This window comes from Abramis brama (assembly GCF_963993115.1).
Source record: "Abramis brama genome assembly, chromosome: 5".
NCBI lineage: Eukaryota > Metazoa > Chordata > Actinopteri > Cypriniformes > Leuciscidae > Abramis > Abramis brama.
Genome location: NC_139967.1, coordinates 3,997,040 through 4,020,705, shown reverse-complemented (window position 1 = coordinate 4,020,705; position 23,666 = coordinate 3,997,040). Strand labels below are relative to the sequence as shown.

The following is a 23,666-nucleotide window of genomic DNA, read 5'->3' as shown; positions in this document are numbered from 1 at the left end:
AAATTATCTATAAATATATTTTAAATATAAATATATTTTATCTATAATTTATTTTAATTATTAATTAAAATAAATTATGTAGTTACACACACTGGAATTACAGTATATCTTGTCAGATAAGAAGAAATCAGTAGTCTAATTCTCCTCTTTTTACAGACCTCGCTGGAGGCAAAAGTCAGATTTCAGTGATGGTGAACCTTTCATGGTATCTAATATAATATAATATAATATAATATAATATAATATAATATAATATAATATAATATAATATAATATAATATAATATAATATATTTCTAGCCGTTCGGTAGGTTGAACTGATATAATGTACTTCACTTTTTTTTTTTATTTTTTTTTTTATCATCTTTTAAATAGTCTTAACTGAGCTTCCAGTTTGAACCAGTGGGTTTTAATGCCTAATGCCTAAACCTTCTCGTACTAGGACCCTAGAGATGTATAATTTATCCTGAGAACCGCTTAACACATTTTTGTTAACATTTTTATTTTCCTTGCCATATTATTAGATAGAGGGCTACTTACTAGTTCCCTTTCAGTCACTCACGTTCTACGTAGTCGTACGTTACGACTGATTGGGATCACACTTAGGGAGCCTGTCATCTTCGAGTATTGTAAAAACGAGCCAATGCACATTGGCGTGCGTGAATTGCATCACACGCTCTGCCCTGCAGCACGAGTATAAATACGGAAGTGGATGCACACACCAGTTGTCTTTCGCTTCGGAGCCAATCGGTGTCGATGTCTCTGAAGAGTGCTGTTGTTTACAACGAGCGAGTGTATCGGTGTTGTTCTAGGAAGACTCTCCCAGTGCTGGTGGTTCTACAGCAATAAGTACAGCGAGGATCGTGAGCTTTGAGCTCTTAACTGCTGTTTTAACAGCATAAAATTTCTGTGGCTGGTTAGAGGGCGGAAAAGTGAGTGATTCACTGTTTCAGTTCACTGTTCAGTATTGCCGCGGTCATTCCCCTGTGTGCTCCGGCACTGGTGATGGGTCCCATTTCCTGAAAGAGCAACACGGGTGCGTTTGCTTCTTTTTCAAATGTGGACATGATCGTTCCCTGTCCCCCCAAATGGACGGTCACAATAGTTGTATCACGTGTTTGTAAAAAAAAAAAATATATATATATATATATATATATATATATACAGTGAGGAAAATAAGTATTTGAACACCCTGCTATTTTGCAAGTTCTCCCACTTAGAAATCATGGAGGGGTCTGAAATTGTCATCGTAGGTGCATGTCCACTGTGAGAGACATAATCAAAAAAAAAAAAAAATCCAGAAATCACAATGTATGATTTTTTAACTATTTATTTATATGATACAGCTGCAAATAAGTATTTGAACACCTGTCTATCAGCTAGAATTCTGACCCTCAAAGACCTGTTAGTCTGCCTTTAAAATGTCCACCTCCACTCCATTTATTATCCTAAATTAGATGCACCTGTTTGAGGTCATTAGCTGCATAAAGACACCTGTCCACCCCATACAATCAGTAAGAATCCGACTACTAACATGGCCAAGACCAAAGAGCTGTCCAAAGACACTAGAGACAAAATTGTACACCTCCACAAGGATGGAAAGGGCTACGGGGAAATTGCCAAGCAGCTTGGTGAAAAAAGGTCCACTGTTGGAGCAATCATTAGAAAATGGAAGAAGCTAAACATGACTGTCAATCTCCCTCGGACTGTGGCTCCATGCAAGATCTCACCTCGTGGGGTCTCAATGATCCTAAGAAATGTGAGAAATCAGCCCAGAACTACACAGGAGGAGCTGGTCAATGACCTGAAAAGAGCTGGGACCACCGTTTCCAAGGTTACTGTTGGTAATACACTAAGACGTCATGGTTTGAAATCATGCATGGCACGGAAGGTTCCCCTGCTTAAACCAGCACATGTCAAGGCCCGTCTTAAAGTCCCTGTAAAGTCAAAATTAAGTATGTGTTCTGAGTTTGTCATACCACCGAAAAATGTGTTATTAGCCACCCAGCCCAATTTCAATGATTAAAAAAGCCGCCAAGTAAATAAAATAAGCTATCAAAATCTCGAAAAAATGAGCAGTAGTCTCAGCTCTCAAACGCTGGGGGCGTGTCCGCTGGCTGCGCTGAAACCACGCCCACTCGCGGGAAATATGACTCGCGCACAGCTCGTGCATGTCGGCGCGACGGGAGGATGAAGGCCAAAGCGGACAGCGGGAGATAGTCGGTTCGGCCCCATTAACCAGTAACAGCGGATTATCAGTGAATTCCAGTTGTCTCCAACGAAAGTAAACTATCCTGATCTCTACAGAGGCGGGTGTGGTGGTGATCATCAGCTCTCCATCAAGGTAACGTTAGCTCTTCACAAGATAAATCCACCTCTTCTTGATATGATCATTTTTCGGAAATTTAAATAAGGACACCGATCTGTTTTCTAAGTGATTGCATCCAGGGAATACGCATTTACATGACGAAGGCATAGCCAGAGCCGTGGGCATAGTAGCTAGCAAACTGTAGGCTGTCTGATAGTAACTCGCGATTGAGCGATAGGCTTAGTGACTCCGTGCGTCATCAAGTAGGGGCCCAATCAAGCTCAGGGGGTCGCAGTGCGTCATCGAGCCCCCGTTTTAGCCCCGCCCAAAAAATCCGGCTCACAGCAAGGGTGAAAAACTGTTAAACGGTCTAACTCCACAATTTAGTACTTCACAGTTCTCAGTCTTTGTAACATGTTTTAGCAATACATTTCTAGCACTTATAATGTGTTTAGAATTTTTTTGTAGAATTGCCTTTACAGGGACTTTAAGTTTGCCAATGACCATTTGGATGATCCAGAGGAGTCATGGGAGAAAGTCATGTGGTCAGATGAGACCAAAATAGAACTTTTTGGTCATAATTCCACTAAACGTGTTTGGAGGAAGAAGAATGATGAGTACCATCCCAAGAACACCATCCCTACTGTGAAGCATGGGTTGGTAGCATCATGCTTTGGGAGTGTTTTTCTGCACATGGGACAGGGCGACTGCACTGTATTAAGGAGAGGATGACCGGGGCCATGTATTGCGAGATTGGGGAACAACCTCCTTCCCTCAGTTAGAACATTGAAGATGGGTCGAGGCTGGGTCTTCCAACATGACAATGACCCGAAGGATAACCAAGGAGTGGCTCTGTAAGAAGCATATCAAGGTTCTGGCGTGGCCTAGCCAGTCTCCAGACCTAAACCCAATAGAAAATCTTTGGAGGGAGCTCAACCTCCGTGTTTCTCAGCGACAGCCCAGAAACCTGACTGATCTAGAGAAGATCTGTGTGGAGGAGTGGGCCAAAATCCCTCCTGCAGTGTGTGCAAACCTGGTGAAAAACTACAGGAAACGTTTGACCTCTGTAATTGCAAACAAAGGCTACTGTACCAAATATTAACATTGATTTTCTCAGGTGTTCAAATACTTATTTGCAGCTGTATCATACAAATAAATAGTTAAAAAATCATACATTGTGATTTCTGGATTTTTTTTTTTTTAGATTATGTCTCTCACAGTGGACATGCACCTACGATGACAATTTCAGACCCCTCCATGATTTCTAAGTAGGAGAACTTGCAAAATAGCAGGGTGTTCAAATACTTATTTTCCTCACTGTATATATACAGAACGTTGAAGCAGCTTTTGTGGATAGTTCATGTTCCCATTGCGAGAATATGACTATCGTGGTGTTGAGATCGTGACTCGCCTTCATGCGTGAAGGTGGAGTCCCATTACAACGCCCCGCTACGGTGCTGTGTGGGATGGGTGATCAGAGGATCATAGTGAGGCTTCCCTGCCCGGTAACCAATCCCTGTGGGCCCCTCACTCATCTATCACATCGCAGCCGGTGGAGCCCCCCGTTGAGCGCGCTGGTCCCTCTGTAATGGACCGACCAGCCATTTCATTCGGGGCCCCTCCAGAGGACAGGATGCCATTGCAGCATCGGAGGGTGAGCTGACCTGAGGTACACCTGTGTCCGGTGGCAGCTGCCTTTTAGCTGCCTTCAGGAGTGTCGTGGCGTGTGCGATCGGTCTGGCGATGTCCACCTTAGTGGTCCAGGAGCGCCATCGTTGGCTCAGCCTGGGTGATATGGCGGATGTGGAAAAGGTTCGGTTCCTGGTCTTCCCAATTTCCCAGGTTGGGCTGGTCGGCGACGCGGTGGAGAGCTGCGCCCAGTAGTTCTCTGCCACCCAAGCGCAGGCAGAGGCCATCCGGCACATCCTGCCCTGGCGGCTCGCTGCTGCCTCCACCCCGCCGCCGGTGGCAGTTCCTCCGCCTGCTCATCACTGAGGGCGTACCCCTACCACCGCTCCCGCTGGGCCTCCACAGCAGCGTCCAGCAAGGCCTCAGCGTGGAGACGGCCACAGTAGGGGCACCCAGGCCGCTCCAGGCGCTGCCAACCCAGGTAGCAAGCGACAGCGAAAGCGTTCCTGAGCAGGCCACTCAGGGATGGAGGAGGATGCTCTTGGAGTTGGTCACCAATCCACTCCCTCCTCCCGGTGGAGGGCCGGGTGGAGTCTTTTGTTTGTGTGTGTCTGTTCCGCCGCTGGCTCCCAAAGCAAAAAGTACCCACACTTCAAAGAAAGAGCAGTTTCCTCTGTTCCTGGGTCCCAAGAGGGCAAGTCTGGCAGTGTGCAACTCTGTAAAGTCTTGCACCCCTCAGCTACCTCTTGTATTGCCAGCCGGGAGTTGGGTGTGGTTCAAGGACCCGGTCACGCCTTCTCACACACTCTCTGCCACCACCTAGAGACAGGTAAGAGTAACCAGGTGGTGAAGCCTGCAAGCGCTGCCCCAGAGGAGGCAGACCCAGCCCTGGCTTTTCTCTGTTCCTTCCACCTTGCGGTTATTCAGGACAGAATGCAAAGCCTCAGGACCTCTTTCAACTCTTGTCTGTTACGGAAACCAGCAGAAGGGAAGGCTGTTTCCATGCAGAGGTTGGAAAAAAAGAAAAATTTTCACTGCAAAAAAGAAAATAGTGGTTGCCATCATATTGGTGTGTTTTCCCAAGATACACCGTGCCCACCTGGGTAGTGACTTCCTCCAAAGAGAGAGTGTATCTCCTTCCTGGGCATTGACACAGAGTGCCTTGCTGACAGATCTTTTAGAGCTGTGGGCTGGGCGACACCAGCACATTCGCTAGGAAAATAGCCTATGTGTTGAGCTGGTTGCTTTCCATGGGCTCCCTTCACATGAAGCCAGCTTCACCGTTAGCCCAGTTTGTATTGTCGGCTTGCTGCGCCATTCCCCTCCTATGGACTGGATACGTGCGCCATTTTGAACCAGTTGAGTTCCCCTCTAGCCGAACTCTGTTGAGTTCCTCCACACCCCTTCGGCATTGGACATAGTGGAGTGTCTGATGCTAGGCCTACCACTCGTATGCACTGGTGGAACTTGTGCTAGGCTGGGTCCATATGTTGCGATCCCTACGGCGATCCCATATGTGTATTCTTCCACGGTACGGCTCTCTGCGGCGAGCCTGTGTCTTCCCTTGGCAGAGCCTGCTCTGCCGTCACTGACCGGTTGCGTCTCCCCGAGTTTTCGGCTGGAGTCACCTCAGTGACATTCCATATGTTGTACTGCCCGATAATTCGCTCAGTCCATATGTGTTATTCTCCACATGTTACCTCCCTACGGGCAGGATGTGGCCTCCGCAGCGTATACCTTCCAACGAAAGGTTACGCTTTCCAAGTGGTCCTGTGGAACAGCAGTGACTTTCCTAGCCTAAGCCCTTTTTCTTTATCCGCCTTAATATGCGGGAGGATCAGGAGGCTTTTGTCTAGGCACTGGAAGGTGGCAGCACTAGTGACGTTTTAATTCCCAATCAGTCGTAACGTACGACTACGTTGAACATGAGCGACTGAAAGGGAACGTCTCGGAGATGTATGTAACCCTCGTTCCCTGTAGTCCCGTCGCCACTATTGCTGGACCACTGCTGACCCCGGGTTACGCTTGGCTCCTCAGCAAAAAACAACTGGTGCGTGCATCCACTTACGTATTTATATAGCCGCGCTGCAGGGCAGAGCATGTGATGCAATTCACGCACGCCAATGTGCATTGGCTCGTTTTTACAATACTCGAAGATGACAGGCTCCCTAAGTGTGATCCCAATCAGTCGTAACGTACGACTACGTCTCCATTCCCTCCTTCAGGGAACGAGGGTTACATACATAACCGAGACGTTTCATTGCATCAGCATAAGGATTGTTATGGCAAGCTATAAAACAAGTGTTTCAGGAACACAGGAAAAGAGAGAATACATATTTTCTTTCTTGGTGCTTTACATGTTTATCAGTAAAAGAATTATCGGACTGATTCAAAACGTGAGTCTGAATAATTAAAGGAGTCATAACCTGCAAATTTCACTTTTCCACGAGAATCAATGTATGTTATGATTGCATAATGATTATACACTGGCCGGGAAGCCGATATTTAAAAGTGAAGCGTTTGTTTACCTCAGGGTTTGTAAAATAGCCCTCGTGCACGCGCACTAAAAAACGAGATTTTGATTTCAGCCCCGTCTTGACGTCAAGACGGGGCAGGATATACCATATATGGAAACCGCAGCAGGAAGCCTGCCCTTCCCCTCTCCCCCTCATATTCAGTTCAGTCGCGAAAGATGGAGAAACCGAGTGCACACGTGAGTTGCTCTGTGGTTGACTGCCAGAAACAACATGCAAATGTGTTTTCTATAGCAAAAACGGACCAAACTATCAGGGACCAGTGGATAAAATTCATTTTTAATGACGCTGTTCCAGCAACACTTTCAACTGGCTTATTGTTCGGTGTCTGCGCTAAACATTTTACGCCGGAATCATTCACAAATTTGGCCAATATCAGGCGAAGTTGGCCACGAAGCTCCATTTGAAAAAAGGTGCCATTACAACCATCCGGGACTTGCCTGAAATTGAAACGGTAAGACTGTTTTTATTGCTCTACTGTGTGTAAAAAACAGCAGCTAACTACTAAAATACTAATATAATAATAAATATTAAATGTCTAAAAAACCAGAACGTGAAACAAGGCAAAAACACCACATGATAGCAAACGTTGATCTCAATAACCACTGTAAGCTGATAAAAAAAATTCGACTACATCTCCGTTAATGTAATCTACATTAAATAAAAGGTAAACCTATTTGGGAGAAATTAGCAACAAATGTTTTAGCTCGTTAGTCAAAATGATTGTCTTTACCATTCAGAGACATCTTGATGTAGACATCCTTCCAACAACTCTACATCTTCCCTTTCCAGCTCTGGTTCAGAGTCTGGCTCAAATATATACGGTTGAATTCGTAGGTCGCGGCCAGGTCGGGTTCACTGATAACTTGCGCCATGATGTCAGTTTGTAATGATGCTGAAGTTACCTGCGGTGTCAACCCCCCTCCTTCCTGCAACCAATCAACGCGCCCCTCATTTGCATTATTAAAATGACCGTCCACGACAGCCAAAACATCGCATCAGATCTCGCGAGACAATAATGCCTTCAGAAATAAAGGTTTTAGGAGCTCTGTTTTTATTTTTTTTCCACTTTTATTTTTTAGAAGGGCATGAAAGACTATAATACAGCAGTAGGTATCCAAATTAAGACTAGGTTATGACTCCTTTAAATAAAAGAACCAGCTCATAGTTAATTTGAGTTATTTGTTCATGAATCGGACTATACGGGTCACGCTGTACACCCTGTTTTGTGTTCAGTCCATGAGGAGTCACCTACAAAGATGATGTGCGAAACACCATTTGTGTGTCATTATTACTCTTTCTGCTAAATGTGATTTGTGTGCCATTATAAGAGCATTAGAGGTTGGCACCATTTGCGCTTCTTTTCTGTTTAAATCTGTTTCTTCATGATTGACCTTCATTAAGCAATAAATAGCTGATCATTAATAATAAAATCAACAATAACAGATTGGATTACAAGTATGATTGAAGATTAAAATATTGTATTACTTTAACAAATATTGTATTCTTGCCCATTACTGTCTCTGTTCCAATGGGGGAAAAAAGGTTTTGTCCTGGTCATTTGATATCATATAACAAACAGTGCAAATGCTCATTTTTACAAAACTGATAGTTGTGGTCCTGGATGAAGACATAAAAAAAAAAAAAAAAAAAAAAATAGGATCTTGAATTCAGTTCTGAATGATACAGGCAGCCAGTTGGAGTAATGTGGTTTCTCATTTTAGAGTGAGTTATCATTCTTGCAGCTGCATTATGAACTCTTTGTAACTGTTTAATAGAGCTCTTTGGTAGCCCAGAAAAAAAAAAAAAACACTATTGCAGTAGACGAGATGTAACAATAATCAATAGATGATCTCTTTGTGTCATTACAGATAACAAGTACTTCTGTCTTATCTTTGTTTAGCTAAGGGGTGTCAAACTCAGTTCCTGGAGGGTGCAGCCCTGTAGAGTTTAATTCCAACCGTGCTTCAACACACATACCTGTAGTTTTCTTTTTCTTTTCTTTTTTAATAAGCCTGAAGGACTTAATTAGCTGGATCAGGTGCATTTAATTAAGGTTGAAGCTAAACTCTGCAGGACTGCATGTGGCTCTCAGGGAACACTCAGGGAGAGTTTGACACACCTGGTTTTGAATGTTCTGTGACATCTACAATTTTATGCTCTCTATGCAGTTCAGCAGGGTGGAAATTGAACTGTGGGTATCTGGTGCAAGTGAAAGATATTGTTACGAAACTGCTCCGAGACACGAGGGTTAAGATCCTAACGCAGCTTTATTGTGGGTAATCCAGAGGCGTAATCCAGTGTACAGGCAAAAGGTCAAAACACAGGTAGGCAGTCCAAACAAACCAACAAAGAAACAAACAAAACAGGCAGGGACCAGAGGCAAAAGAGTAATCCAGGGAACAGGGCAAGAAATCCAAATAAACCAAAAGACAAGAAACCAGGGAAAACGCTCGGAATTGCAGTGTAACACTTAAACAATACTTCGCGGTGAGTGAATGAATGAACATGGTATAAATAGACTGAGACTAACAGGATTATGAGACACAGGTGAATGCAATCAGTGAATGAGGTACAGGTGAATGTGATCAGTGATAAGTGATGATAGAATAGAATCGGGCATTTATATAGCGCTTTCATATGTACTACTGTACACCCAAAGCGCTTTACAATCATATCAGGGGATCTCTCCTCAACCACCACCAGTGTGCAGCATCCACTTGGATGATGCGACCGCAGCCACAGTACAACGGCGCCAGTGCGCTCACCACACACCGGATATAGGTGGAGAGAGGAGAGAGAGTGATAGAGCCAATTCAATGTAAGGGGATTATTAGGAGGCCATGATTGGTAAGGGCCAGTGGTGGAATGTGGCCAGGACACCGGGGTTACACCCCTACTCTTTACGAGAAATGCCATGGGATTTTTAATGACCACAGAGAGTCCGGGCAGTGAGTTTTGGGAAATGTAGTTTGTGAGTGATAATAGTCTTATGTGGAGTGCCCTCTGGTGGCTCTCAAGGGCACTCCAGCTGGTGACCGTTACAGATATAGGGCCCTATCATACACTCAGTGTAATGCAGTTTTTTGCTAGTTTCAGCCTGACACAGTTATCATTTTCACATCCTGCACCATGTTTAAATAGCAAATGCATTTGCGCCCATTTGTGCGCCCATGAGCGTGCTGGTCTGAAAACGAGGTGTGTTCAGGCGCATTGTTGGCGCGTTGCTATTTAGAGGCAACTGAAATAGACAAAATTTCATTGACCGACAAAAACCTGGTCTTAAGTCAATGGCGCAATATATTTTTTTGTCATTTAAAGAGCGTTTTAGTAATATGCGCCTATAGGTGGGTCCACAATGCTTTTTAAACACACAGGGCACAGCAGCACACAAACATGCCAAATATTAAAAATAAAAGGATTGAAATGTAAAAGATTAATATTGTGTAAATAAAGATATGGTAGAATCCGTCTTGTCCCATAGATGGTGCGCTTTAACCTTGCGCAACGAGCAGATCCGTTTGCGCTCTGGAGAAGCGTTAAGTTTTTCCGCTTGCAAATTCCGCCATGTAAATAGCAATCCACCATGGCGCGAGCACAACTGGCTTTTAAAGGGATGGGGAGATGAGACTCTGGTTGGTTTATTTCACGTTATGCCCAAAACACATCCATTACTCATTAAGAATAGGGACAACCCTTTTAGACCATGCGCTGGGCGCGCTGACCATTTTTCGGTCGTTAAACTAGTAAAAGTGCATTTGGACATGCCCTAAGTGAACTTGCGCCTTGCGCTTTAGACTGTGCGCTTGGATCGTTAAAATAGGGCCCATAAAGTTGCATGTCATCTGCATACTGTGAAAGTAAATATTGTACTAATTAATTACACCCGCTAAAGGAAGCGTGTATAGGTTAAATAATAGAGGACCCAAAATTGAGCCTTGAGGAAGACCACAAGAAATGAGCATGTTAAAAAGCAGCATTTGTTTGTATGTGTCACCTTTCTTAGCCCAGTTATCATTTGATTGAAGAAACAAAGGTGAATTAAGATGTATTCATATTTGGTTGGTAATTTATTTGCACTTGCAAGTTTCCAATAAACAAAAATAAGAGACGTATGAGCACACTGCAAAAAATGCTTTTCTTACTAAATATTTTTTTTCCTGTTTCCAGTCCAAATATCAAAAAATTCTTAAATCAAGATGCATTTACAAGATGAGTAAAATGCATCAGATATTATGTCTTGTTTTCTGGGGAAATAAATAAAAATTAGAGTTGTTGCTTAAAACAAACAAAATGATCTACCAGTGGGGTAAGAAAGATTATATTGTTTCCGTTTGAATTAGATTATTTTTAGAATTAAGATTAGATTATTTTTCAGATAATTTTGCTTGTTTTAAGCAAAAACTCATTTGGAATTTCCCCCCAAGAAAACAATATCTTATGCCATTTTACTACATTAGTAAATGCATCATGATTTTAAGAATTTTTTGATATTTGGACTGGAAACAAGACAAAAATACTAAGTATGAAAAGCATTTTTTGCAGAGCATTTGTCATCGCGGGGGGTGGGTATGGAGTGTGAGAACCCACAGGCAGAAACATAAATTGGCCCCATATGTCCCAAACAAACAATGGTTATATAATACGACAATTACAAATCTCTTATCTGTCCTTTACAGTGTCAACTCAAGGACATTGAGTAAGTCAGTTGTATTGTGTGTATTTAGTTTGAAAGTGTGATCACATCAAAGGGGCTGAAAAAAGTAGACAATTCCATGGAACTATTTCACATCAGATGAAATGATGAATCATCCATCATTAAGCTTATCTTTTTGCTCTTCACTGGAATTGTATCACTAGGTACAAAGTGTTCAGCACTTTCTCATGCACTTTAATGCATTGTAAAGATTGTTTGGAAGAGTGAGGGAAAATGTGTTTAAATTGATCTTTAAAAAAAAGTATTTAATCTTTGATCAAAAAATAGGATTTTCAATCCAATCATTTTTTTTATATTATTCTGCTTCCCTAGCCTGGATGCCAGACGAACTTAGCCCCGCCCACAACCAGAACTTAGCCCCGCCCACAACATTTTTAGGTCGGGAAGTTCGGTCTGGACTCGATCCGTTGAGGAGCTATTATGCCCGAACAAAAATTGTTCGGACCAATCAAATTGTTAGGGCGGGCTTTATACGATGATGGACAGATGAGCAACAGTAATCATCCTTGTCATCAAAGAGCACTTGGGTTGAATTCGTTTACTTTACAACAAAGATGACTGCTGCTGGAGAATTGAGATTTCACGAGTTCACACTTACAAATATGTCATTTAGAATAAATGCATATTTGGCGTGCTGTCCGAGGAGAGGCTCCGGGATCGGTATTCGGCCCGAACCCAAAGTACTCCCCCCGTATTCCTGGCTGTGGGAGAACAAGCCGAGAGTGAGTGGAGGGATGCTGGAAACTGTCAAGGAATGTTAGGTGAGTTGACAGAGTGAATATATATATGCTTCCTCTCATTGCAGATAGTGTAGACGGTAATTGTTTGATGACAAGTTGATTGGATTGATTACTTGAACGTGCTCTTCCCGAACTTTGTTTATAAAACATTATGTGTAGATTCCGCCATCGCGTCTGTTATAGAAGATATCGACAGCGCATTAATTTTAAAAGAGGAACAGAGAACCGCGATCAAGGCATTTGTCGATCGGAAACATGAATGAAAAACATACGTCACTTACTCCGTTGCTCTGATTGGTTGTAGGTCTATCCAATTGAGTGCAGAGGCATTTTCCTTCCTGGTTCGGTTGAAACACGCCCCATAATCCCAAGTACAGCTCGCTGCATCCTGCGGTGGATATCCAACCCGGCCCACATCCAAGTGTGACGTTAGAAGCCACGCCCATCCAAGTGTGACGTCGGAAGCCTCGCCCATGTCCAAATACGGCACGTGACTCGATTTGTTGTACGCATGCGCAAAATGGCGCTGCTTCCTGTCGGAAATATATTTACGGTTGTTATCATAGTTATTGGTTTATAATAAAGATGAGGTTATTGGTGTAGAGGTGTGATGCAACAGATTATTGGTGCAGTTAAATTGTGACGCTTTGGCAAGCTTGGAATGGTCTAATTCACAATTACTCCCTCAACAGCTGTATTAGACAATACGTTACCTCTGCATTGCTCACTGGTTTTGTAAGTTAATGACATGGTAGTACAAGTAAACAATGTACCTTAAAATGATATTTTTGTATTTCTCTTGTATTTCTGTTACACAAATGGTAATCAATAATCATGGTTTTGCTATAATAAACGTATAAGGGAGCATCTATACTGAAACTAAAACGAGTTTTTGTCACTTTCTTAATTATATGTACTCCAAACTGCACTTATAGTTACCCCTTCTAAATAAAAAAAAATGTGGTTATAGAAATATTGCATTTTTACAACCAAATTAAGAATTCACTTATTAGTTAATGCCTGTTATAGCAAATGACTTTGAAATCAAATAATAGAACAGCAGAATGGAATTTATGTAAACCTTAAGTTAAAGAACCAATATGGTGAAACTCGAAAAATTAGAATATCATGCAAAAGTTCATTTATTTCAGTAATTCAACTAAAAGCTGATACTAATATATAATATAGTCTCATTACATGCAAAGTGAGATATTTCAAGCCTTTATGTGTTATAAATTTGATGATTATGGCTTACAGCTATGTTGAATTACTGAAATAAATGAACTTTTGCACAATATTCTAATACATAAAAAACAGTTAATCTCTCGCTTCCCCTTCTGTACAGGTTTTATGAGTTTAACATATCAAAATATAATATCAGAATATCATCATAGTTCAAAATATCTTGGTCACAAATTAATATTTTAATTTAATATTTTGTGTTAATACATCAAGTTTACACACATGGGTCTAAAATGACCCATCTATGCAAGTGTGGCGATGGGCTCAGAAACAGGGACACCAAATGAATAAACCAACTACGCCACCCTGGGGGCTTATTACCAGGGAATCGCCCTACACAAATCAGGAGCACACAAGGCTCACAGGCTCGTATTGGTTGGAGTCAGGCATGAGACATGGGTGAAGGATACAAACAATAAAATCACTTTACTGATTAAAATGATACAAACAATAAAAAAAGAAAATAAAAAAAAACAATAATCAGAAAAAGGATATTCAAAATGGGACACTCCTGGCGACGGAAATTGGGAACGGCAGCCAAATTACTCCACTCAAGGGGCCTCCCTATTCTCCTAAAAGAAAAGAAACAAAGAAAACCACAAACACACGTGCACTCACACTACACTCAGTCAAACACCTCCAGGTGGCACAGCAATCACTCCAAAATACCACCACCAAGATGAGAAGGGCTGCCGCCCTTAGTTTCCTTGCCGCCCAGGCCTACAATAAAAAACACACAGACTCATACACCACAAAATAGAGAAAACAAAAAGGAAAAAAAACAAGAAATACACAAAAACAATTATTTGACCCAAATGAACAATGTTCGTCTCAACCCAGTATGATAACAAGCATTCTCATCATAGACAGATACATTCCAGATGATCGTCACCTCACAACATTGTTGAATTTTACACGTTCACCATTTAAATCAGGGTACTCTCATGAGAACAATTGGATAACCGGATATCCTAGACAGCATCCGGAAAATACAGACCAGGTGTTTGTTTAACTCGTACCGGGCCACAAAGGCCGCACTTGAGCCAAAAAGAAAGAATTAAACAAAACACACATTCACATAATAATAAATAAACCCAAAAAAAGAAAACTTAAATCAAAACAATGAACAGTGATGACTAAGAATAATGAGCATCAAGAGCCACTTTATATACACTCTTTACATTCTGAGTACCCAATATCAAATCCCGGGCAGTGAAACCATCCACACCAGTTCTCATGGAATGAAAGAGAAAAGTTAACGTTGCTAGTGCCGTTGAGGTCGGAGATGTCGCAGTGACGCTAGTCAATAAGGCTACACAGCAGAGCAGCACGTAGTAAGTTTGTATTCGCTCAGCATTCGTATATCCGTGAAATCAAGCCAAACAGCAGCACGCAGTAAACTTATGGTCGCTCAGCATTCGTATATCCGTGAAATCAAGCCAAACAGCAGCACGCAGTAAACTTATGGTCGCTCAGCATTCGTATATCCGTGAAATCAAGCCAAACAGCAGCACGCAGTAAGTTTGTGGTCGCTCAGCAGTTTGTTGAACCGGACTGTTGATTAAAACGTCCAGTGAACGACAATGACGACGACAGCCCACCATAACCTTAAACAGGCATATGAAACACACCTGGATTAAAACAGAGGAAACTCACCAAGCGGACTTGAGTTGGACTAAGGCATTAAATATAAAAGGTTAAAAACATACCTGAACAGCACGTCATTAAAGAACCACGAAACTCATCCGTGTTTCTAGAAGTTCGCACAACAACGAGCGCCGCCGAGTGTACGCCGATTAGTTCCCCTGTCCACTATAACAAAGAAGTCTATATTACCCAATGCCACAGGAATCATTTGCAACAGAGTCGCTAACCGGCAGCTCTTACCTCTCCAGCTCTTGCACACCGCGCCGGAACAACAACGACATGACGTCACGTGTAATGCCCTCACAGGTAACGTACACCAACCGCATTTATAGTCATCATAACTAGGGCTAAATCACCATCCAACCGAGCATTAATAGGCGGAGCTAATGCCTACTGCTACACAAGCATGATAACTTTTTCTTAAAATAACCAATGTCACAGTTGTTCAGAGCAACACATTCACTATACTACTTAAAATCAATAGTATATTCCTGCACAATCGGAGGCTGCAGCTCGTTTATATACTGTCTATGCTGCAGCTTTAAGACCCCGGTAACAGGACCCTAGTTTTTTGTGACAGCGCCACCTGCCGAACTGGATGATATAGCAATTTGGGCATGGGCGTGGTGGCTTCTGACGTCACACTTGGATGTGGCCGGGTTGGACGTCCACCGCAGGATGCAGCGAGAGGCTACTCCATAATCACAGCCCAAAGGAGCAGTATCAAGCCGTTTCTCAATGTCAAGGAAGGATACTCGGAAGCCAGAATTTCGAGGATGCTACGTCATCGACATCCGTCGAAGGACTGTTCCAGTGTCGAGGATCCTCGGAATTTCAACCAAGGACTGAGTCCTTCGTTCGAAAAATATCCCATATACAGGAAAGGATGCATATGTGTAGCCTTCACGCTCTTCGCGCTCTCAAATCACCCACAATCCTATGCGCGCGCTTTGCTATCTTTTTCAAAAAAAATTAAATGTCGGACGTTAACGGAGTCGGAGCGTTAACAGGGCAATATGCTTTCAAATGTAAGTATATTTACGTTACCAAACATTTGTTTTAAAAAATAATTACATCCATTATGTTATGGGTCAAATTGACCCGCACTGTTTAAACCAACCGTATTGCATTATCTTATAAAACTTTGTAGTACTGCCATAGAGTCAGGACATATAACTGATCTAAGAGGTTTATTCCCACCTAAGGGCAGTTATTATTGCAGTCATCTCTATTGAGTATACTGATAAAAAGTCGGTCACTCTATATCCATATCTTTTGTCAAATTCTGGAATATAAATACCAATACCACATTGACCTTTGGGTTCTTAGAACCATCTGTAAATATTTTCAGATATCCATAATATGAAGTATTTAATGTCCCATAAAGACAAACTAACAAACAAACTTAATAATTTTCAGAATTTTCATTCCTAAAGTTTAGAAAATATTTGTAGCGTTTCATGTATTTGTAATAAATCGTGTTGTCTTATGCCTAGTTGCTGTTTTTCACAAACTATAAGTAGCCAAAACTGCAGAAATGCTGAAATATCGCTTCTGAAAATGTCAATGCATCATACTGAAATGCTTTTGCTTAAGTTATTAGACAATGGTAATGTCTAACTCAACTTGTACCTACAAAAACAACACTTCTTTTGTTGTACTTTTCGTTGTGTTATACTCTCATGTCCTTACTTTAATGATCTATTTCTAAAGAACGGGTCTAATTTTCTTGAATACTTGTACACTGAAAGGACCACTCATTGGCCCAAAGACGGAGTCCAACAGTCTGGGCGAAGGTATAATGCGTGTATGTCTTTTCAGTGCTCCAGTGAAGTTCACTTAATTTATTAGAATTTAGTTTCAATATTACTTTAGCTCTACGCTTAATCTGACTCCAATTTCAAATGATAATCAAATTTAGATTATTGATATAATCAATATTGATTATGGATTAATTTAGATCTTTGATTTTTCTGGGTATCCCATATTTTCAATTATTCATTCATTAAGGACCCAGTATCGCTTTGAGACGTCACGTCGCGAATGTGCGCTCACGATCACAAACGTAGCCAGTTCTGAAATAGTCAGAGGATGCAGTGCGAGCTATTTTAAGCGGCCGCTCACTGCTTACTCATAACAAAAGGTGTAATTTTTTTAATAGTCGCAAGATGCAATGTGCTAAGTCAGTGATAGTCAGAAATAGGAAGGTCTCCTTAATGATATGCCCCATGCTCCATTCATTAGTGCCTTCGGTTTGATCTATCCTGGACAGAGATTTGCGGAAACACCAGACTACACATTAATCTACTAGAAATAATGATTTCAGAATAATGCAGAATAAATAAAGATGTAACATTTATTTGTCAGGTAAAAATGTATCATGCCAATTACACAAGTAAATGATTAAAAGCCAATTCAGAAATAATAAATACATGACATAAATTACTCAAAGATGACTCTAAGAGTAAGCAATGCATTCCTGACACATAGTGGTGTGTGAGTGTGTTTTAAGTGACAGGTTCCCAAAGACTGCTCTGCCACTTACCCTTAAATTCCCAGACCAGAACAAAAGGGTTATATCAATATTTTTTTGTTGTTTTGGGTCAATTCATGTACCCCAGGGGGTAACACCTGGTTTCGGGGGAGAGGAGAGATATCTTGAAGAGACATCACCCAAAGAGGAGAACAGGAATTCTCCTAAGTTCTCTATGTTTTTCCTAGACTCATTGAAGTCTTTTTCAACATAGTTTGTCTAGAGAGGTTTTGTTTTGTCCTCGCACCATCTCATTTGCACAGGTTTTGAGGTTTTGTCCTCGCACCGTCTCTGTTCAATTTGCACGATCCCTCAGTTCTGGATCGATCCCGGACGAGCCCCCAAATTGTTAGATAAAATTGGATATCAGAACGAAGTCAATGATCAGTGCAGAGCAGAGTAGAACACATCCAGTACCTGGGAATAAAGAATGATACACACACAGAAGTGTAGTTCATTCAATAGTCTGCTTTATTGTGCTTGTGCCATAGTTTATATAGAAAGTCTAGGTCGTAGGCAGAAACCAACAAATAGAATAACAAGGCCATATAGAAAGGAAAGGAGACTGTCAGCTTCACTGAAAGAGTCCAGAGAGACAAACAACTCTATTCATGATTATACCATATGCAACGTTGCTCCTTATAGATAATAACTAGCACATGTCTAATGAGCGTGTGACTTAACAGGGTGTACAAGAAATTATTAAATAGACAGAAAAGGAGATGCAAACATATTTATCCTAACATTGTTATATTAATAATTGTAAACTGAGGTTGGTGTGTTTAAATGAAGTATCAGTGATGAATTGTACAGCAATAAATAACAACGCCACACCGCCATTGATACAGGCGACAGCAGAAATTATTTTACACTACTATTTGAAATTTCTGATTTTTTAACACAGAAGTTCGATAAAGGCCTTTACTTTTATTCATTTTAATTTAAGTGGGCCAATATTTTTATTTATTTTATTTATACAGTTTAAAGTTACAGGGACAGTGTACATTAATAAACATTTATGTAAATGTGCCAGTTTAGCCAACTTGGCTAATTTTCAACTGTAGTCCCTGGGCAGGTGTGATGTCAGATAAACTACATTAAAACAATCAACAATACTTATACATACATTAAATTGCATTTCATAAAATACATAAAGTACAGTAACACAAGAACAACAAAACATAAAACAAGGCAAAATTCGCTTCAGATGATTTAGATAACTAAAAAGTATGGGCACACACTTGATTGTCTTTTAACCATGATTTTAAGTTAATTTTAAATGACCAATATGAATCACAGTCTCTGATAGACGTAGGCAAACTGTTCCATGTGTGAGCTGCTCTCACAGAAAAAGCTGACTGTCCAAAAGCAGTTCTCCTCATTTGTAAATATAGTCTCAAGTAGTATTGAAATAGTACACTTACAAGTATACCACTAGTACATTGATATTAGTATATAAGGTTTACTTAAAATATTAACTTGAAGTAAACTTTTTTTTTATTTCTTGGTCATTTTCAGGGGTTGGTGTGAAAGTAACTATATAACTTATCCTGGTGGTCTCAGTATCTCCACTTGGTGTTTGTGAGTTTATAATCACAGCAGACTGTTTTATGTTGTTGTATCAGTTTCTGGCCAACAAAAGTTCTTGATTGTTTACAGTAATTTGATACTGTCAAATCAATCCAAGTGGCTAGACACACGTAATTAATATCTCAGAGTGTCTTCTGTGTCTCTGTGCGTGTCATTCCTATGAAATAAAAAAACATAATATTACAATACTAATTCATTATTAATATTCAAGGTATACATTTAATCAGATCATGAAATCGTGACCTTGCCTTTGCTCTACAGTTTGAGCAAAAGGAACACTATAAACTATTCAAAAGCATCAATCTGTCATCCAAAGACATTTCAAAAGAAATGGCACACATTGTTGGGTGCAGTTTTCACCAGGTTTTATTTAATCAATGTTCCACGTAACCAGTTGTTCCAGTTAAACAGTTTATGTTCACAGTTGGTTTATGTATCTGTTTGTCAGGTAAGTATGAATCAGTGTCTTCAAATTACCATTTACATTTATGCATTTGATAAATGCTTTTACTCAGTGACTTGCATTATTAATATTCAGGGTAGGCTATACATTTTATAAATTCCAGTTCATGAATTCATACAGTTCATGAATTCCCTGGGAATTGAACACATGACCTTGCCTTTACTGTTTGAGCAACAGGAACACTATACACTATTCAGCAAAATCTGTAAATCTGTAATCTAAAGTGCCACATGTTTTTAGGCGCATTTTGTCTATGTAAGGTGTTTTGTGTTATTCTTGAAATTAATAGTAAATGAATAGCAAAATACATAAAAGTGTAACTTTCTGAAAACCGAGGATGTATTGAACAGATTATATGAACTATATTATTCTAATACAGAATTTGAATGCTGAGGTGTTCATAAACAAGGGTCGTCACTCAAGTTAGGATGCCTTTATAAACTCAAACTGCACAAAGCAAGAGTTGACACTGTAAAAGACAAATCAGATATTTGTCATATTTTATATGAATCATTGTTTGTAGGGAATAACTGATACAAAAAAAGCAGTTTTCTTTACTCAAATGTCAGGTGGCCGTTTGTATGCTTTCTTCTGCCATCTTAGCTGCACATGCAATAAAAGGTGTTTAATGTAAAATACTGGAAAATGGTTTACATGTCAGTCAAAATGGTCTCTCTGTCTCAGTGATAGTTCTTGGTTAAAATGAGCAGAAAGTTGATAGTCATTAGGTTACATAGTGTAAGACTGATATTTCACTGAGCTCCAGGTCCAAATAACACCATGAGGGAAGCTGGAAGACAGAATAATGTGAAAGAATGAGTGAAAATAAAATTATATAAATTAAATGAAATTTTAATACATTTAAATTGACATTTAAACTAACATTATAAACAAACCAAAACATACCATCAATCTTCTCCAGTCCATAAATTGCTGCTGCAAAGGTATTTATATTAGTATTATCAGGTCATAAACATGCATGTTATCTTGCAATTATATTAGTAACTTGTAAATCTATGACAAATACATTATGATATGCCTATAAAACTGAGATGTACAACTTTTCTTTACTCATGCTATGTGCCACTAGAGTGCACTTACCACCGATACAGTGTATCCGGAAAGTGTTCACAGCGATTCACTTTTTCCACATTTTGTTATGTTACAAGCCTTATCCCGAAATGGATTAAATTAATTATTTTCCTCAAAATTCTACAAACAATACCCCATAATGATTATGTGAAAGAAGTTTGTTTAAAATCTTTGCAAATAAAAAAATAAAAATAAAAAAATGGCCTTTGCCATGACACTCAAAATTGAGCTCAGGAGCATCATGTTTCCACTGATTATCCTTGAGATGTTTCTACAACTTGATTGGAGTCCACCTGTGGTAAATTCAGTTTATTGGACATGATTTGGAAAGATCAATCAACTCGATCTGTTATATGGATGCAGGGTGAAGGAAGGTGATGCGGAAAGTTTGAACGCAGACAGTAAAATCAAATAAACTATACACAGTGAATGTAATTTTGACAATGGCTGAGACATCTGACGGTTTTATAACGCTTTTATATCGTTAAGCCTAGATAACATTCTTGATGAAGGTAAAATGTTTTGGGATGAGGTTACTGGCAACAAGCAGAATGTAAGGCAAAGATCAGAGAGTGAGGGGGATTTCATAGAATCAGTAGTTGTGACGAAAAGGAGCAAAACTGATGGTAGCATGACCTTGAGGCCTCAGGATGATGTTTGGAAAGTTGTTTTGGTGTTTGATCAAAAGGGAGGGTCAGATTTACATCCAATCCATATTACGAAAGCAATAAAGAAGGAAATTGGCAAGATTAATCATGTGCGGTTCATGGGGAATGGGAGGATACTGATCTTTGCCATTTCCAAAGAACAACAAAGTAACATTCTCAAGAAAACCACACTTAATAACCTCAAGGTAACTTCACACATTCCGGGTGCAGCATCTAAGGTCAGAGGAGTAATATCTGGAATTCCAGCTTCAGTTTCAATGGAGGAGATCATGGAAAGTTTAAAAGAGTTTGATTTAATTGAAGCTAAACGCTTGACAAAAGATAAAGAGAAAACAGAAAGCTTGTCTATTTTATTAGGCTTCAAGAAAGAACTACCCCTCAGGGTTCAAATGGGATACATGTCATATTCAGTGCAAGAATATATCCCACCGCTACTAAGATGTTTTAAGTGCCAACGGTATGGTCATGCTGCTAGCCAATGTCGAGGAAAACTTAGATGTGCAAAATGTGGGGGAGAGCATGAATATGGCAAATGTGAACAAGATGCTGTGTTAAAATGTTGTAATTGTGGTGGCAATCGTTAGTGCAGCTTATGGAGGTTGTGAGAAGCACAAAGAGGCAAGAGAAGTCCAGAAATGCAAAATTATAAGTTTTCTATGCTGAGGCTGTTAAGAACATTTAAATTGAGAAGAAAAGTCCTAGCCTTAATGACTTCATGAATTTTTCAGCATGAACTGATCTTTACAAAAAGTTTCTTAAGTTACTTGCATGTTGATGAGGCTTCAGGGGTAGATATGGGGGTCCTGGTTTCAACCACGTGTCATATGCATGGGCAAATTGCCTATTTGTAGTTGCTGCATTTCCTCTTGCACAAAGGGTGGGGGAATTGTAAAGTAAAATACAGAGTACAGTACAAAGTGTATAATAATATATAGAATAGGAACAATATGAAATACAACATTTAGCCATACATTTCAACATAAGTAATAATTAGAGGCATTATGAAGCATGACATTTAAATGCATGAATTTTAGGAATGAAGGCATATATTATATGTGCTTTAAATTTAAACAGTGCTAAATAATTAATGAATGACTATTTGAAAGGTTTTCCATCCGTGAATAAGCTTCCAAAGTCTGCAGAAAGTTGGTCTAAAGAATAACAGCAATATTTGCTGAAAGAAATGACTCATTTGCAAAAAAAAACAAGCTGTCATCTTTATGGATACTGATAATAGATTCTTCTCTTCCACAGGAGACTTGGAAGCCGTCATAACATGATAAACAGCGCTGGTAGAAAATCAGATTAAATTAATGCTAATGTATATTTGTCTCTTCAACCGTCCCAGCTGCCTTTAAACATGCTGTGGTTAGGCCCCTTCTTAAAAAGCCTAACCTTGACTCCTCAGCGCTATCTAATTTTAGACCAGTTTCCCATCTTCCCTTTCTTTCTAAAGTTTTGGAAAAAGTTGTTTTTATACAGTTACAGCCTTTTCTGGAAAACAACTCTGTCCTTGAAAAATTTCAATCCGGGTTTAGGCCTCGCCACAGCACTGAGTCTGCATTATTAAAGGTACACAATGATATTGCGTTCTCTGTTGACACCAAGTGTCCTGTTGCCTTAGTGCTGCTGGATCTCACAGCAGCCTTTGACACGGTAGACCATACAGTCCTCCTGTCACGCCTGAAGCACTATGTTGGCATTCATGGCACTGCACTTAAGTGGTTTATGTCATACCTATCCAATAGAACCTTCTCTGTGATGATTGGTGATTTGTCTTCTTCTTGTGCTTCTCTCTCCTGTGGAGTCCCGCAAGGCTCCATTCTTGGCCCTATTTTGTTTTCATTATACATGCTACCACTAGGGTCAATTATAGCCAGGCACAACCTATCTTTTCACTGTTATGCAGATGATATGCAAATCTATCTGCCACTGAAGCCTGGTGATGTACAAGGTACCTTAGTTGACTGCATTGCGGACATTAAGCAGTGGTTTGCCCAAAATTGTATGCACTTAAATGAGGATAAAACTGAATATATTGTGTTTGGAGAATCTGTGTCTAACGAATTTGGTACCTGGCCTTCAACTGCCAGGCAGATGGTAAAGAACTTAGGAGTGATTTTTGATAGCTCTTTTAAATTCAACAAACAGATTGACAATGTTGTCAAGTTGAGCTTTTTTCAACTGCGCCTTTTGGCAAAGGTAAAATCCTTTTTAAACCGTCATGACCTTGAGAAGGCTATTCATGCTCTAATAAGCTCCAGACTGGACTACTGCAATGCCCTGTATACTGGTGTCTCCCAGTCCTCTGTTGGCCGTCTTCAACTTGTCCAAAATGCAGCTGCCCGTCTGTTAACGAGCACTAAAAAACGAGAGCACATAACTCCGATTCTTTATTCCCTCCATTGGCTACCGGTACATTTTAGAATTCATTATAAAATGTTATTGTTTGTTTTTAAAGCTCTTAACGGCCTCGCCCCATCTTACATATCAGACATGCTGAC

The 23,666-nt window shown here is 40.2% G+C and overlaps 1 long non-coding RNA gene across 1 annotated transcript; it reads left to right on the top strand.

The window, feature by feature from the left end:
• Nucleotides 1-1,931: 1,931 nt before the first annotated feature.
• Nucleotides 1,932-2,799, top strand: LOC311083571. The gene is made up of 2 exons (XR_014606317.1): nt 1,932-2,512; nt 2,546-2,799. It is a non-coding gene; the product is annotated as an uncharacterized lncRNA (long non-coding RNA).
• Nucleotides 2,800-23,666: the final 20,867 nt, after the last annotated feature.